The sequence below is a fragment of the Vicugna pacos genome, chromosome 12 (assembly GCF_048564905.1).
Source record: "Vicugna pacos chromosome 12, VicPac4, whole genome shotgun sequence".
NCBI lineage: Eukaryota > Metazoa > Chordata > Mammalia > Artiodactyla > Camelidae > Vicugna > Vicugna pacos.
In genome coordinates this window covers 15250457-15268603 of record NC_132998.1, presented here as the reverse complement: position 1 = coordinate 15268603, position 18147 = coordinate 15250457, and the positions used below count along the sequence as shown (strand labels likewise).

Sequence of the window (18147 nt, the reverse complement as noted above, 5' to 3'; positions counted from 1 at the left end):
GTCTTACTGATTGTGAAACTTTATAAAAGTATTAAGCAACAAAGACTAATGATAAACTTTGTGGTACAGACATAAACACAATCGGAGATTAGAGAAAAGAGGGCAATTTGGACTGGAGTTTTCATTGACTATCATAGGTTATGTGTGTTAAGGAGCTTAGTGCATTTAAGGAGCAACACAGTATGAAGGAATAAAATGGCAGCCAATCTGACAAAGAAGAAGAGTTAAGTGGGGGATTGTGCAACTTTGTGTATGTACTGAGGAAGGATGGGATGTAAGCCAAGAAATTCATCTGAAAGATTACAGAGAGGGTAACAAGAGCAATACAAATCAAATAGGGCTAAATTACAGATGCACCACGAATGATTGACTGAGAAGTTTAGATTCAATCTTACAGATTCCTCTAAAGAAGACTGACATGATAAAAGTGATGCAAATGGACCTTTTAAAAGAATGATCTGCCCACAAAGCACAGAATGGATTACAGTAGGGAGAGAGTAGAAGCAGAGATGTTTGCATAGCTAAAGTAATTGGTTGTAAAGTGAATAGAAAAGAAAGAAATTACAGAGCTGAAGAATTTCTGAGATCTGGTGACTAAATAAATATGGGGAAGGAGTAAAAGATTATTCTGGCCTAGAAGACTAGGAAAATGACTATTACAAGAGGCAAAATGAGAAACAGAGGAAAGAAAGTTAGTTTGTTAGTAAAGGGGAACAAATTTATGAGGTAAAATTATTTTTTTAAATCAACTCCTAGAATTCCTTCTTGAATTGATGGAAGACAAGTGACAGCAATGAACTATTCAAATATATTTTCGACTATCTAGGCACAAGAGACCCCCAATTTCATCCACTATGATTCTTCCATGTGTACACGAAGTGATTTTTCTATTACTTTGTTAAATAATGTACACATGCTAGTTTCCACATTAAAGGTACATATTGCCTAGGAAAATTCTCTAGTAGGTTAAATAAGGAGAAATGCAAAGGTCCATGTTTTGGTTCAAAATCCAAGCAGGAAATAAGAAACTAACACATACAAGAATGATTTAAAGGTTTTAGTAGGTTAAAAATTCAAAATGAGTCAGGACTGGAGTAACTTTTTTTTAAAATTGATTCAATTATAGTCTGCCATAATTATAGTAGAATGTCAAAAACAAAAATTCCCACTCAGCCTACATTTGCAACATCTGTTTTAGTTCTAGTGCTATTTAGGTATCATGTAACACCTTATAGGCTAAAGCAGATACGCTGGCTTCTTTGAGTGAGATGGACCAAGAGTGGGTTTTAAGCAGAGGCAGCAAAGGGAAAAGCAGAGGCCAGCAGGGAGACTACCGCAGTAATCCAGAGGGGGGATGACAGTGGCTTTACTAGAGCAGTAGCAAGGGTGATGAAAAGTGCTCAGGTTCCAGCAGAGTTTTCAAAATGCAGCCATCAGGACTTGCTGACAGATTGAATATGGGGTAAGTGTGAGAGAGCAAGAGTCCAGGATAATTCTGAAGTATTGACTCGAGCAACTAGAACCATGGAATGGCTGAGAATAGAAGATTACTTTAAAATATTCAGATAGTCATAGGTTACTATCCTTCTCAGTATTTACTCAGAAGGGCGGTATCAATATCACCTGGGAACTTGCTACAAAAGCAAGATAGCACAGGCCCCACCCTAGAGCTAGTGAGCAAGAATCTGCATTTTATCAAGATCTGTACAAGACTCCCATGCAGTTAGGCCTGAGAGACACTGCTTTAGACAATTTCCCAAGCCGCCTGATTTCAGTCATGTTATGCTCCCGCATGAGCTATTAACTGAGTGCAATTCTTTATGTGGGGACATTTGTACCATACCATTTCCCAATTATCCTAAAAATCTGAGAATAAAAAAGTATTTGAATTGGAGTTAATTCCATGTAATAAAATGTCAACTTCAAAATTAACACAACATTTAAAAGCCTAGTAAGTTCTCAGAAGATGTAATATAACCATCCCTTTATGCAGCTGAATAATTTACGTCCTATTGGATAGTCTAAATCTATGCTATTTTCACATTTCCTCCCTGAAGGATAAATATTAAGCTTGTATTTATATATTAATGTGTCAAGTATAATTTATAATTAATATTTCACAATAAATACTGTCTTCTCTATTTTAACTCATGCAATGAAGTAGGTAATAACAGTTTATCACTGAGAAACTGAGACCTCAATCAAGTTACAGACTGCATTTTCTCATATATTAGAAATACACTTAAAAAACTATTTAAAGTGTTTCTAATTTTTTTAGAAGTGTGTGCTTCTTCTGGACTATATCATGTATTAAACTGTTTCTATACCTAAAAGCAATTATGCCACTTTACCATTCAAAATGAAAGGGTCTTAGCACTTCACTAGATAAAAGTCACAAGTTTCAGTTCAACAACTTACAAATTCATAACTTGTTCATGTTTACCTGTTTTATCTGCCTAGACTCAAATTTTAAATCTAAAACTCCAGGGTTTTTAATACTAGTTTTGCTGCGAATTTCCAGTAATAGAAGCACCGGAATACAATACAGACTCCTGGTTCTAGCCAGTAATTTGTGGTCAATAAAAGACCTAAGAGGTAACCTGTAGGTGGGCCGGACTATCCTTCCTTATGGTTACCTGAAAAGTTAGATATAATTCAATTTCACAATGTTAACTACTTATGACTCTATAATCATAAGTCATATTCGACCTAGATTACTTATTGGTTCTACTCATAAATTGTTTAAGTTAACTATCTTAAAGTCGAATCAAAATTTCTTTTAATTTTAGTTTACTTCAAATTTAAAAGAATACACGTTCATTCTAGAGTTTAGGTAAGTTGTTTACTTTTCAGATGATTTTAATTTACAAATTTCAATCTTTACTGTCTCTTCCCAGGCTCTCTACCTTTCCAGGTTAAGATATCTTTTTAAAAAAAGTTTCTTACTCCTATCTTATCTTGAAGTACTTCTATCTTCCAGGCTGCCCTTTTCTAATTCATTATATATTGTTCCTCATGTGTCAGAAATACTATTCTGAATACATACATAAAGGAGTTTGGGAAGAACGACCCAATATAAAAATTGTATTTATCATAAAAGCCATCAACTTTGATTTTGGAGTGAAAAAAAGCATTGGCACCAACCAGTTTTCAGGAATTCAAAACTCATTTTCCTTCACCAACCCTGGAATACATGGAAAAGTCCTAAGCCAGCATTACAGTGCACTCAAGTAACAGTGCTGTATAAGACAGTTCAGTTCTCTAGAATAGTGTTGCTCAATACTGAATTGCTCTATCAAGCACTTGAAATGTAGCTAGTGGGAGTGACGACCTTAATTTTTATTTAAATTTTAATTGATTTAAAAGCAGTCCAATGTGTCAACTGGTTAGTATACTCTACTAGACAGCACAGCTCTCGGATGTAACCCCCACCCTCTATGAAAGAAAACTGTTTCAAGTTATACCTGGGATGCTAACAATGTATCTTCTACTGCAGTAACTGCTAGGGCCCTTCAAGCTTCAAGGAATCAGAGAAGGGGCCAGAGGTTCCTGGGAATAGAAACTAACTTTTTAGCCTTGGCTGGCTGTTTAAAATTCCTATCCTTCTTCCTTTCTCTTCATCTTTTTCTCTTCCAAAGTCTGTTTCCTTCCACGTACTACAAAACAGATCACCTTTCCTTTCCAGTTCACTTCAAAACTCCCTCTGCTTGCTTCCTTTTACTGTCCTTCATGCAAGCCCACGGTACCTAAAGATGTCGGAATCCTAGTTAAGACTACGAATATTAGAATTCAACAGACTGAGATTCAAATCCTAGCTCCAAAGCCATGCAACAAATGGCTGTTATTATCATTACTATTACTGCTAGTAAGAACAGAACAATTGGGAAGAGTAATAAAATTGTTGCTTGCCCAGTTTGTTTCCCCTAGACAAAATTGGAAGAGAAAGGTAAACACAAGACAAAAATAAAATACAAGTCAATATTTCAGAATAACAACTAAATTGATCAAGTCTACTAATATTTTGTCAAAAGGGTACAATCAGATCCTTCTGGTACAAAGAAAAAAGAAGAAGGACATATGAATGGCCACGAGGAAGTTGAACTCTAGTTCCCTCATTTCCAAACTCAATCCTTCCATTACAGACTACATCACAGAAGGGCAATGATATGATAAATGAGAGCCAGGGTTGAATGAAAGGGATACCGGGGAAAGAGCTATGCTGCACATATTCAAGCCAAGGACAAAGTACACTTCAAGAAGGTGCTAAATACTATATTGATTCATATGGCTAAGGTCTTCAAGAATCCAGCAATTCTCAGGACCTCTCTCAGATAGTCTACTTCTCTTTATCCTTTATTTCTAATCCTTTATCCAAGCAAGATAAACTAGTCCCCAATCAACCCTCTGTGCAAAAAATTCAATTTAAAAAAGGGAGAGCATTCAATAAGGTACTTTGGTGTATGGTGTACTTCAGTGATTCATGACTTGGGCACTGGTATCAGGAAAATGTGTTTATGACTGTCTAGCAATAACAAGGATTCAAATGTTTACCATTACTATGAATGCAGGATCTTCCATCCCAATCCCCGTCTTAAATAAAATCATTAAGTGCCTACCAATTAACTGCTCAAAAATCTGATACTCCCTCTAAGAAAGTAATTTTCATTTTCCCCGGGAGAAACCATAGACAAGGCTACTTCCTGTTGATGTCTAGGGAGGGATACTCTCCACTATTATAGGCCAGTGGTCGAAAAACTGGCTGAGCGTTTCTGTAAATAAAGTTTTGTTGAGGAACAGCCATGGTCATTCCTTTATGGCTGCTTTTGCACTACAGTGGCAAAGCTGGATAATTACCACAAAAATTATATACTTCGCAAAGCCCTTTGATAATTACAATCTGGCCTTTTTCAGAAAAAGCTTGTCAGTCTTATTAAAGACCATAGAAGACTGCCTGCCTATTTTGGATATGTGGCTCAGTCTCTCACTGCAGAGGGCCCCTCAAGCTTTCTTAAGTATAGGCATCCATGTACATTTGTATTCAACCTGTACTATGGCACGACAGCTACTTACTAGATAGCTGAGTCAATGGTTCTGCAATGCTGTCCTCGAGTTTCCTTAAAATTCCCCTGAAGACTGTGTGATTTTGTTGATTTATCTACATTTATTTTATCAATCTGGCTTAAACGATCATGGATATTTGCTCTAGTGCTTTCAACTTGTTCACTTCAGAGTGAGGTTAAGGCAATTAACTCCTTCAGCTTGATGGTTATTTCCCTTCCAGTTTCTTTGCTACATAATCAATTGACTCCTGCTTCTGTGTCACTGCTAATTTTTTAAATCTCATTCAGATGCTCGCAAAAATTTTTTTCCTTCCTGATTTCCACAATATAACAATTTTATCAGACTTTGTAAGCAGACTTTGCTGCAAATGAATTATTTTGACAAGTTTTTGTTTAGAATAGCCTTCACTGGTATGTTTGGTGCTGGAGCTTTAATTCTAACACTCTTTAGTATAGACAGGAAGATCCCTTTAGCACAGGTTTTAGAAAAGAACAGGGTTCAAATATCACTAGTTGGCCACTTAACTAGTCGTGTGACAAATTCTTTAAGCTTGTTTTCCCATCTATAAAATGGAGTAGTGGTAACCATTTCAGTGATTATAAGGATTAAATAACTACATAATCCACTCAAAGTTTTCAGCACCCAGACTAGCACAGAGAAGTACTCAACAATCAGCGTGGGTGCGAGTGTGCACACACACATGAATACCTCCCCACCCTAAATGGATTCCAGGTATATCACAGGATTCAAGATTAATAAATCTGTATGACTCTCATTACTCATAGATTCTCATTATTAAAAAAACAAAATTTTAAAACTCCTGTATTTCAAAGAATAATCACATATAGAAAGAACAGTATGAATAGTTTACAAAATTTAAATTGTCAAACAGTTCAAGTAGATCTTATACAAAAATAAATAAGTTCTTTATTCTATACTGATAAAATTCATCAAGATTCCCGTTTATCTGGAAATAAAAATGTTGACGCAAGATACAAAACCTAGGACTCAAAAAGAAAACAGCCCTAGGATTTTTGCATCTTATTTTCTACTTTATATAGGTATATTTTCTACTTTGTATAGATAAAAACACTACATGCTATACATAACATATAGCAACTCCAGCAAAAACAAGAGGTCATGTTTAAGGAATGCTACAACCACAATTTCCTAGGTGGTACTTAAAAGTGTCATTAAAGTTTTTAATACGTATACAAATATTCACAAGGCTTCTTACCCTTAATATTCTTCAGGTTGAACAGTCAAGTAATCAGTTTGCCATCAAACTATTCTGGAGAGGGAATTATGAAAATTAGTCCTATTTCACTTCACTCTCACCCAGCTGCTCTCTTACTTAAGTTTAGAAAAAATGAGAATAGTACAGTATAAAGAATTATTTATCACAGAGGACCCTCCAAGGTGTATGTGATTTATTTAGAATATAAGACACTTTGACAGAGTGACTGTATACCTGCAAATATGAAGACACACACAGGTTCTGAAAGCAAACAATAATGAAAACATCTTGTTCAGTGAGAGAGAAGCACCAGAAGTCACATTTCAGCACACAGGAAAAAAACAACTGAAAATAAAGCAATGGAGAGTTAGAAAAATATGAACCCCAACAAATAAACAGATTAGTCTTATCACCTAAGAAGGCAATTTAGAAAAAGACATACAAGAAGATACTTAAACAGCCCAGAAACTCAACGACTACTAGTATTTAAATTACTTTCTGAACTCTAGATCTTAAGCATTCTTAATCAGTAACCACTTTTCTCTTTTTTCCAACAGGCCCCACACCAGACTCCCCACGTCTACAGCCAGTTAGTTAAGTTAAATGTTTAGTCAGTGCTCCCTATTTTTGAGGCACCACTAGGCCTTAAGCACTGATGCACCTGAGAAAAACAAAAACCAACAACTACAACAGAGGACAGCAGGTGCTGTGACGGAGGTAAGCATGAGGTGTCGTAGATGCACAAAACGATCAGCAAGTCCTTGCAGCACACGCCTTTGTAAAAAAAGGCTTCCCAACTGAGACCGAAGGATTTAAAATGTATTTTTCTAACTGTGCCCCCTAACTATTCTGTACCATTACTGATTGCATTTCCATCTTTAAAGGACTCAGAAATGGAATTGTGAATTTTAACATGATAGTGAGGATTTTGATTTTCAAAACAAAGGAAGGATACATGCAAGTAAGAGCACACAGGTAAGTAGATATCCTGTCCATTTTACACTTCCTATATGGAAATGACCATTAGGCAAACATAAAAGATACACCGTGCCTGACCTCACACAATAAAGGTACATCCTCAGAAAAAAGCTTTTCAGACAATATTTGAACAAAGAGGTAAAAAGAAGTATCTTTTCTCTTTCCTTGAATTTTATAAAATAGTACATTTTCACACAATTACTTGAGTATATTAATATCTAACTGAACACCATGAATTACAAAAAAAAACTTACAGGTCTTTAATAAATAAAATGTTTGTCCCGTCAGTGCACCTATTTTTCTCTATATTCGTAACCACAGTAGTTACCAATTTTTCAGTATCATATTTTTTATGTTAAAAATAGAAGCCTTAATCAGAAAGAAATTCAATGAAGAAACAACAAATAAGAATATCTATTTATAAGAACAGCAACAAAATTTTCATTTCTGCCAATGGTTTCAATTTCACCCCAACTTTATAAATACCAACCAACAGTAAAACTGAAATGGATATAAAACTTAGAAGACTTTCAATCAATTTTTGTTTTATTACTCACTTACATGCTGCTATGATCTAAATGTATGTATCCTCCCAGAATTCATGTTGAAATCCTAACCCCTAAAGGCGATGGTATTATTAGTAAGTGAGGCCTTTGAGAAGTGCTTAAGAGGGTAGAACCCTCATGAAAGGGATTAGAGCCTTAAAAGAGGCTTCAGAAAGATCCCTAACCCCTTCTACCACGTGAGAATGCAACGGAAAGTCTTAGACCTGGAGGAGGGCCCTCACCCAACCATGATGCACCCCGATCTTGGACTTCTAGCCTCTAGAACTGTGAGAAATAAATTCATTCTTTATAAGCCATCCAGTCTTGGCATTTTGTTATAGCAGCCCAAATAGATAAGACACATGTTCTGCTTTCAGTTACTACTATCCATCAGTCCCTGGAAATACTTTCTAGTTCAGTTTTTGACGGAAATATCAGTGACTGGGTTGCCTGTAAGAAGTTGATCAACAACAGCAATTTCAAGGCATCTTTTCATAGTCAATTCCTTCATTTTGGACCTATATCCAGAAAAAGGCTTGTTCTCTAAGCACCATTCACTGATGAAAAAAATAATCCTGTATCTTGTTGCTTACCAGGTAAAGAAGCTGAAATCAGCCACACTTATATAATAAAATCACCTTCATGTATCAATCCAGAAAGTGAAGATACTTCAAAACATCTCCAAAATTCTTGCACAGTGTCTGCAACAAGTGAGTGCCAAAAGAGTCCACTAATATGAAGTATGTTATCTCATACCAATAACCTAATTATTGAAATAAGTCATTTTAAAAAGGTTAACATGAATAAACCCCAAAACATTTCCTCAGTGAAAAGCAAGCCAGAAATCCTCAGGCAGAAAACAGATTAAATTGAAAACAGGAAAACAGTTTTTCAAATGTAATATAATTTTGGAAAATTAGAGTTCATGAAAACAATACTTTAATCTAAAAGAAAAATTAATGTTCCTATTTCCTTCTACATTTAATGAAGCATCATCTCCTCAGCAGGGCTTGCACTATTATACACAGCAAGATCACATATATGTCGGAAAAAATGACAGGATATAGACACCATGTTTAAAATACAAAATAGATTCAAGCTGTCATTACATTCTAAAACAGATAGTAAGTGAGACTGAGGAGTTTCTGTTCTGCGTAAAATGGAATAAGCATACTCTACCTTGTTAATCTCACTGAATGAAACTATAAAACCTAGACAGAATAAGTGAACAGCTAACTGAAAATTAAAAGGTAAATAATAACAGGTAGATTAGGCAAGAGCCCAGGATCTGGTATGTAATCTGGTAGTGAGTTACAATTTTTTCCCATTCAGGTCAGTCCCCAGCCTGGGCCTGATGAAGCTTGACATTTGAAAGAGAGAGAGAGAGAGAGAGAGAGAGAGAGAATTCTAGGGAAAGCCCTCTAGCTCTGCCCAGGCAGTGGGGAAAGGTCTCCTAACAACTCAGGTGAGGGAAACCTCTATTTTCCTTACTGCTCTTCATTCCCCGTGCCCCAGTTGCCAGGGAACCCTGGGGCGGGGATGGCTGCAACAGTGGCAGCAGAAGCCTAATACTCGGAGGGAAAGGGATCGTCCTCATGGACTGAAGAAACTGTGGGCTAATCTCACTGATTTTTTTCTCCTGTCTTCCTGTCACTTGGCTCAAGATGCAATTGGGGAAAGTACATACTACAGTGGAATAAACAAAGACTGAGCTTTCTAGCTAGAAAACAGAAAAGGGACCCCCAGGGACCTAGAGAATACCATGGATATAATAAAGATGAAACAGATTGACACAGTAACCTGTAAGTTGTTCAAAATGTCCAAAACACAATCCAAAATTACTTGGCATAGAGAGAACTGGAAAATCTCAAATGCTAATGGGAAAAGACAATCAACATAAACCAACAAGATGACACAGATATTAGAACACTGGGTGAATTGCCTGACAATGATTTAAATAAAGCAGGTATAAAAATGTTTCAACAAGTAAAAGCAAATAAATACTCTTGAAACATGGAAAGCTAGAAAATCAGAGCAAAGAAAGAGAAGCTATAAAGAGTGGCCAAATGGAAATTTTAGAACTGAAAAATGCAGTAACTGAAATAGAAAATACACTAGACAGACTCAATAGCAGAATGGAAATTCTTGAAGATGTATCAATAGAAATTACCCAATCTGGAATGTAAATTGGTGCAGCCACTATGGAAAACAGTATAGAGGTTCCTTAAAAAAACTAAAAATAGACTTGCCATATGATCCAGCAATCCCACTCCTGGGTATATATATCTGAAGAAAACTATTTAAAGATACATGCACCCCAGTGTTCATAGCAGCATTATTTACAATAGCCAAGGCATGGAAGCAACCTAAATGTCCATCAACAGATGACTGAATTAAAACTATGTGGTATATATGTACAACATAATACCACTCGGCCATAAAAAAAGAATGAAATAAAGCCATCTGCAGCAACATAGATGGACCTGGAGATTGTCATACTAAGTGAAGCAAGCCAGAACGAGGAAGACAAATATTATATGGTATCACTTATACGTGTAATCTAAAGTATGATACAAATGAATTTACAAAACAGAAACAGACTCACAGGCATAGAAAACAAACTTACGGCTACCAAAGGGGAAAGGGAGTGGGGGAGGGGTAAATCAGGAGTTTGGGATGAGCAGATACAAATGACTATACATAAAATAGATAAACAACATGGTCCTCTTGTATAGCACAGGGAACTATATTCAGTATCCTGTAATAATCTATACTCAAAAATATGAAAAAGAATATATATACATATACAACTGAATCACTTTGCTGTATACTAGAAACTAACATAACATTGTAAATCACATATGCTTCAATTAAAAAAAATTAAGAAAATTTTAAAAATTACCCAATCCGAACAGCAGACAGAAAAACATTGGGGAAAAGAATCATTAGTGCCTAAGTAACTGTGCAAAGCCTTAATGTCCATGTCAAGAACTCAAGGAGAGGAAAATGAGTGCAGTGGGGGAAAAAAAAGAAAGGAAAGGAAAAGGAGACAAGAAGAAATAATGGCTGGAAACTTCCCAAATTTAATGAAAGACATAAACCCCTATATTCAAGGAACTCACAAATCCAAACAGGAGAATTCCAATGAAATTCATACCTGGACAGATCACAGTCAAATTGCTGAAAATTACAAAGGAAAAATCTGAATATGATGAATTTGTAGTTAAAAGTCTTCCAAAACAGAAATCTCCAGACCCAGACAATTTTCCTAGTGAATTTTACTCAGTGCTTAATCTTTCAGAGTCTGGAAGATTATTCATTTCATTTCATTTCATTTCATCAATTCATTTTATAAGTCTAGCATTATTACCCTGATACCAAAACCAGACAAAGACAGTACAAGAAAAAACAAACTGATTTCATCAAAGTAAATAAACTATGGTATATTCATCCATACTATGGAATACTACTCAGTCACAAAATGAAATAAACTGGTGTTGCATTCAACAACTTAGGTGAATCTTAAAGGCAATATATTGAGTGAAAGAAGCTAGTCTCAGAAGATTACATACTACCTAACTGCATTCAATATGATGTTCTCAAAAGGTCAAAACTGTAGTGACAAAGAACCATTATCAGTGGCTGCCTGGGTTAGGGGAAGGTTTCACTACAAAGATAGCACAAGGTAGTTTTCTGAGTGTGATAGAGCCATTCTGAATCTTGACTCTGGTGGTGCTAAAACAAATCTATATGTGTATTAAAATTCACAGAACTACATATCCAAAAAAGGTCAATTTTACAATATGTTAATAAGTGTTAAAATGTTTTTAAAAGTAAAACATGGGAGAGCGATTTCAGGCTAGAATATAAATTAGTTTTTTCAACACAGAGAGTCTTTCACTGACAATTTCATACTCTCAGTCTTTCCAATGGATCTTTATCACCAACACATAGAGACCACCCAAATTACATCACCACATTTGGTTTGAGAGGTATCTGAGGGTTCCTGCACTTCTATACCACTGGAAAGTATGACAGACAACACATATCTATTGAGTGGGGAGACATAGAGATTAAAAAGCAAAAGACACAACTTCCCAACCCCACTAAATCCTAAGACAGAGTTGTAGAAACAGATCAATTCCAAGACCCTAGTGATGGGACAGAGCTAGCAGATCTTTCATTGTATGGGGGAAGATAGGAATTACAATTGGCTCCCAGCTGAGTTACACTCTTACATGATAGTCGTCCACTCTATGAGAAGAATACACCTACAATGCAATGTGTATTAAAAAAAGAAAAGTGAGTGCCTTCTAAGTGCCTGGATAGCTTAACCATAAAGCGTTTGGAATGCTATCATAATATATACAAGCTTTCACTATTTTCTCTAAATGAAACAGTAGAACTGTAGCATGTTATATGTCCTCCAATATTTCAATATATATTTATGCAATTCTTCTCTAATAAATCCCACCTCTGCTTAAGGTATGAAGGAGGGAACAGAAGGAGGAGGTGATTATGTAACCTTCATTTGTCCTTGAGATTCTCACTCTCATTTCCTCATCCTCATTTACATTACTAATTTAAATGACTAAAGCTCTTACATTTTTTATTTCTTTCCATCAGTCATCCCTCAACATGTATCACAGGTCTGTTGGAGGCAAGAATTACAAATCTTGAAAAGTAGAATTTACATTTAGAAGATTAGGCCTCATGCTTATTAGAGACAAAAAAGGAAAAAGAACAGTGAGGTGTTAAGAGATTCACCTCACAACAAACCTCCCAAAAGGACTACAGGAGCCCTTGGGATCAATAACAATGTACCTCACATCTGGCGAGCAGAATAACCAGGAGGAAAAGGTGTCCTGGAAAGAAGTATGGAAGCAAAGAAAGAACTAGTGTCTTTTTATACTTTTCTTCTAATCCAAAACAGGAAAACTGTAAACTATTTCTTTAATTTAACCCTTAATCTAGCTCAGACAGTCTCCTGAATTGAAATGGTAATCCCTGTCTAACTATCTCCCAAAAAAAGGAGATGGGAAAATTATGTAAAGCACAAAAAACATTTGCAAACAAACAAACAAATCCTAAGAATTAAAAAAGAGAAATTACTGACAATAAACTACCACACACAAATGCTTGTTATAAAAGGAATGGAAATGGATTTCATCTATAGCAGTAGGGGGGAAAAGGGCAGTGTTCAAACACTGCTTCTGAAACACTGCTCTGTTCTGGTTAAAAAAGATTTTTGAAAACCTTATATTATTAGAATTTCAACTCTAGAAATTAGTCTCTTTTTTGTACAGATGCTAAATGTCATTCCTTGACTGGTTCCTCAAGAAACGTCATTTCCATTCTGGTACAAGTTGTTACAGCGAAACTAATATGGGGGGGGGGGGCGGGAACTGCTTTGTGTAGTACACAGGACATCCACTCTCTCTTTATTCTAGCTATAACTATCATCTGAATTTATTACATTCATCCCAGGCAGCTATCTCTGAGATAAATACAACTTTATGATGCTACATAAGTATATAATCAATGTGTTCTCAAATGACTTTTTCACACATAAAGAAGCATTTCACAACCCTACTCCTATGATACACTACTATTCTAACCTAGAGATATGTTATTACGTACTATGAAATCTTATTTTTAAAAAAAGCAAAAATCTCCCACTCTTCCATACTAGCATCAGGCATAGACAAATACAGGAATTTTCTCCTAAATGTAATCTTATTTCAAATGCTTCAAATGTCCCTAAAACTGGACTTTGGGGTATGCTTTTCACACTGTTTCTAGCTATTACTTTCTGATATATTGTAAGTTATCTCATTTAACTCTTAACAGTATTTTGTGACGAAGATATCTTCATTTACATACAGTGAAGTTAAGGAGCAGGAGGATTGGAACTCATTTGCCCTTTGCCAGAAAATAAAACAAATATTAACTGAAGTCACTAGATAGTAAAAATATTCAAACAATGAGAACTGGTAACACTCTTAATGACTCAAGTGACTTCAAAACTGTTAAGCTGTTACCTGCTTTACTATATTTCAGGATCCAGCACCATGCCTTCAAATGAGTGTCCAATAAACAGCTCTGAATGAATGATTTTCGTATATGTTTAACAGCTATAGGTAATATTTACTCAGCACATTTGTCAGGCATGGTTTTAAACTAACTATATAAATAAGCTATGCTGCATGGGAAAAAAAAGTAACAATTCTGAAATGAATGAGAAGAAGGAGGTTCTTAGCAGATAAAGAGTAACTAAAGAAAGAAAAGAAAGAAAGAAAGAAAGAAAGAAAGAAAGAAAGAAAGAAAGAAAGAAAGAAAGAAAGAAAGAAAACAGAAATTTTAGAACAGAATAATTCAATGCCTGAAATAAGGTCTCAACAGAATGGAAATGCAAAGAAGTAAGTCCGTGAATGTGAAGAAACATCAATAGAAATGATCTAATTTGAAGAACAGAGAAATAAAAGCCTGGAAGAAAATGAAGGGTCTCAGGGTCCTAAGAACAACATTCAAAGTTCTATTCATGTCCAGAAAAAGGAGAAAGAGATCGGTACAGAAAAAAATATTTCAAGAAATAATGTCCAAAAACCTCCCTAACTTGGTGAAAGGCACAAATTTAAAAATTCACAAAGTTCAGTGTACCTCAAATAGGATTAACTCAAAAGAAAGATAAAGATACCCAAAATCATAATCAATTGCAGAAAAGCAAAGATAAAAGAAAAAAAATTTTAAAGTAGGTTGAGATATACAACACACAGGTGGAACAAATGATTCAAATTACTGTAAACTTCTCACCAGAAACAATGGAACCCAAGAGGATGGCAGGACATCTTTAGAAAAAAATTGTTAACCCAGAATTCTATCTCCAGTGAAGAAATTCATCAGAAATGAAAAGACATTTCAGTTAAGAGAAACAAAGAGAATTTATCACCAGCAGGGCTACTTTAAAAGATAGGCTAAAGCAAGTTCTTCAGAATGAAGAGAAATGATAGGAAACTTGAAATTTCATTAACAAAGAAAAACAACAAAAATAGTAATAAATATTTAGGAATATAGGAAACTATTTTTTTCTCCTAAGTCTTTTAATAAAAGATGTATGATTACTGAAAGCAATCAATTGTCTGATGGGGTTTTCACTGCATGTGTATGTGTAATACATGTGACAACCATAAGATAAAGGTCACTGGGGGAATTGCAGGGCTTCGACATTTACTTCAAGTGGTAAATATTAATTTTAAGTAGACTGTGAATCTTTTGGCATACATATCATAATCCCTAGAGCAACACTGTCTAATAGAAACATGATGTGAGCTATATATGTAAATTTAAACTTTCCAGTAGCCATATTTTAAAAGTTGAAACAAATTAAGCCACTTTAATATATTTTATTAACCCTGTAAATTCAAATATTAACATTTCAACATGTAATCAATAAAAAATTTATTAAATGAGACATTTTACATTCTTTTTGTGGTAGTAAGTCTTTGAAATCTGCTATATATTTTACATTTACTGCACGCTTTCAAGTTGTCAAGAGCAGACCTAAAGCAACCACTAAAAATAATCTGCAGAGATATAGCCAAAAAAAGGCAATAGATATTTAAAGTAGAATACTAAAATACAGTCACACAATCCAAAAAAGGCAGTAAATGGGAAATAAAGGAGCATATCATACCAATAATTATATTAAATGCAAATAATCTACACATACCAATTAAAAGATTGTCAAATTGGATTTTTTAAAAAAAACTAACTTACCTGCTGCCTTCGAGAAACTCACTTTATTTTTATTTATTTTAACATTTTTTATTGAGTAATAGTCATTTCACAATGTTGTGTCAAATTCCAGTGTAGAGCACAATTTTTCAGTTATACATGAACATATGTATATTCATTGTCACTTTTTTTTCGCTGTGAGCTACCACAAGATCTTGTATATACTTCCCTGTGCTATACAGTATAATCTTGTTTATCTATTCTACATTTTAAAATCCCAGTCTGTCCCTTCCCACCCCCCTACCCCCGGCAACCATAAGTTTGTGTTCTATGTCTATGAGTCTGTTTCTGTTTTGTGTTATTTATTTATTTATTTATTTATTTAATTTTTAGATTCCACCTATGAGTGATCTCATATGGTATTTTTGTTTCTCTTTTTGGCTTACTTCACTTAGAATGACATTCTCTAGGAACATCCATGTTGCTGCAAATGGCGTGATGTTGTCGGGTTTTGTGACTGAATAGTATTACATTGTATAAATATACCACATCTTCTTTATCCAGTCATCTGTTGATGGACATTTAGGCTGTTTCCATGTCTTGGCTATTGTAAATAGTGCTGCTATGAACACTGGGGTGCAGGTGTCATTTTGAAGTAGGGTTCCTTCTGGATATATGCCCAGGGGCGGGATTCCTGGGTCATATGGTTAAGTCTGTTCCTAGTCTCTTGAGGAATCTCCACACTGTTCTCCACAGTGGCTTTCCTTGCTTCCCTCTTCCACTCTTAATGATTTAGATGTCTTCTTTTACAATTTTGTGTTTATTCTATTTGTAATTCATGGTAGTTATCACCTTTCCAGTTATGAGTTTCTCATTTTTGCAGCATCCTGCTTCTTTTCTGTTTAGAGTAGACGAGAAACTCACTTTAAATAGAAAGACATAGATAGGTAAAAATAAAAGTAAGGAAAAAATGTCATGCAAATAATAATCAAAGAAACTTGGAGTGACTGTATTAATATGAAATGTATTATAAACTTCTTTTAAAGGTTTGAATTTATTTCTCCTTCATGGTCAGTTTCAGTTTGATCTAGTTTTGTAGCGGTTTCGAAACAATAAAGATATTTTCTGTTTCATGCATTTCCTCATACTACTCATGTTGATGTCTAAGTAACTGTATGGCCTAATTCATTAAGGCTGTGCTATCTGAAGGTTTTGGGGTGAATGATAGCTTACAAAATTTTTAAGTTATTAATATTTTATTCCCTGTTAGAACAGCAGTTTAAAGGAATAATTTTCTTGACATGCCATCCAGGCATACAAACTAGCGTTACAAGTATATTTAGGTTAACACATCGCACATAATTTGTAAGCTGTTTCACTGACCCCAGAGAATTTTCAAAGCAGTGTTGCTGTGGCTGCTGTCTTTAATGTTTATATTTCTGTTTTTGTTTACTTTAAGCTGCTGAAATACTACTGTGGTTAGGATACTGGGCCTGGCATTGGAATACAAAGACAGATCAAGATATTATACTCCTTCCTGGTGCAAAAAGTAGAGCTGGAAAAATAGGATACAAAAGATGAACAACAAAATAGCATATGCTAAGTGCCAACCGTGAGGTACATGTCACTTTTCAGGACTAAGAAAGAATTCATTTAGGACAGGAGATAAGGGCAAAGACATAATCATGGGCCAGAATGTAAAGAAACATAACGTTGAAGTCCAAGGTAAGGCTTAAATTGTGTTTTGTAAAAAGTAGAGAATCACTGAGGAAAAGTCCACCTCTCTCCCATTCATCTATTTTGAGAGTAGTTTCTGAAATGTTTAAATTGGGAGTTTTGAAGATAATGCAGTAGCAGAAAGTGGGGAAAGTGAGGAAGGTATGGAAAACAAGCTAGCAAAAAAACAGAAACAACACTGGGGAGCAATAAAGGCCTGATTAGGACTAAGCTCCCCAAGAGCAAAGGCCATGTTTCATCCCCAGACCTAATGGACACAGATATCAACAAACCTGGAGCACAGGATTACAGGCAGAGAGAATGCCTACTTTATATCAAGCAATGAGCTACATAAGCTGGCCCACCTTTGCATATTTCATCCTCAAAATACCATACCACAGTACATTCTAAAAATTAAACAACACCAAAATTGAATACTAGAACACTGCTAACAAGTCTTGAAAATCACTCACTAAACACAGCTAACTAAGGGTATGAAAGATAGAGTTAGCTGCTATTACCACTGGACTTAAATAAGTATTACTTGAAAATTAAAATAGGTGAGGAAACTGGGACACCTAGAAAAGGTGACAATCAGTATATGGGACAATCAGCATTCAAAGCCAGGTCTGATTGACTCCAAAGCCTACGTACAAAAAAAACTGAACTGATCTTCATCTTACTGTTAAAATTACATGAAAAAGACTCCCCTAAAAGTACATCTGAGAACTCCAGGGTAAAAGGAAAACTAAGGAGGAAGATTAGTCTTATCACTAATAGAGATGTGAGATTCTCAAGAGGGTTTAAATAACAAGGTGAGAACGTATCTGATCACTAATTTTCACTAAAATATTTGGGTGTAATAATCTTTTGTAG

General features: G+C 35.1%; 1 protein-coding gene across 2 annotated transcripts in view; it reads right to left on the bottom strand.

Moving 5' to 3' along the window:
• Positions 1-18147, bottom strand: part of SCAF11 (SR-related CTD associated factor 11) — a 57978-nt gene that overhangs the window by 34119 nt on the left and 5712 nt on the right. The gene's annotated exons all lie outside the window — the stretch shown is intronic.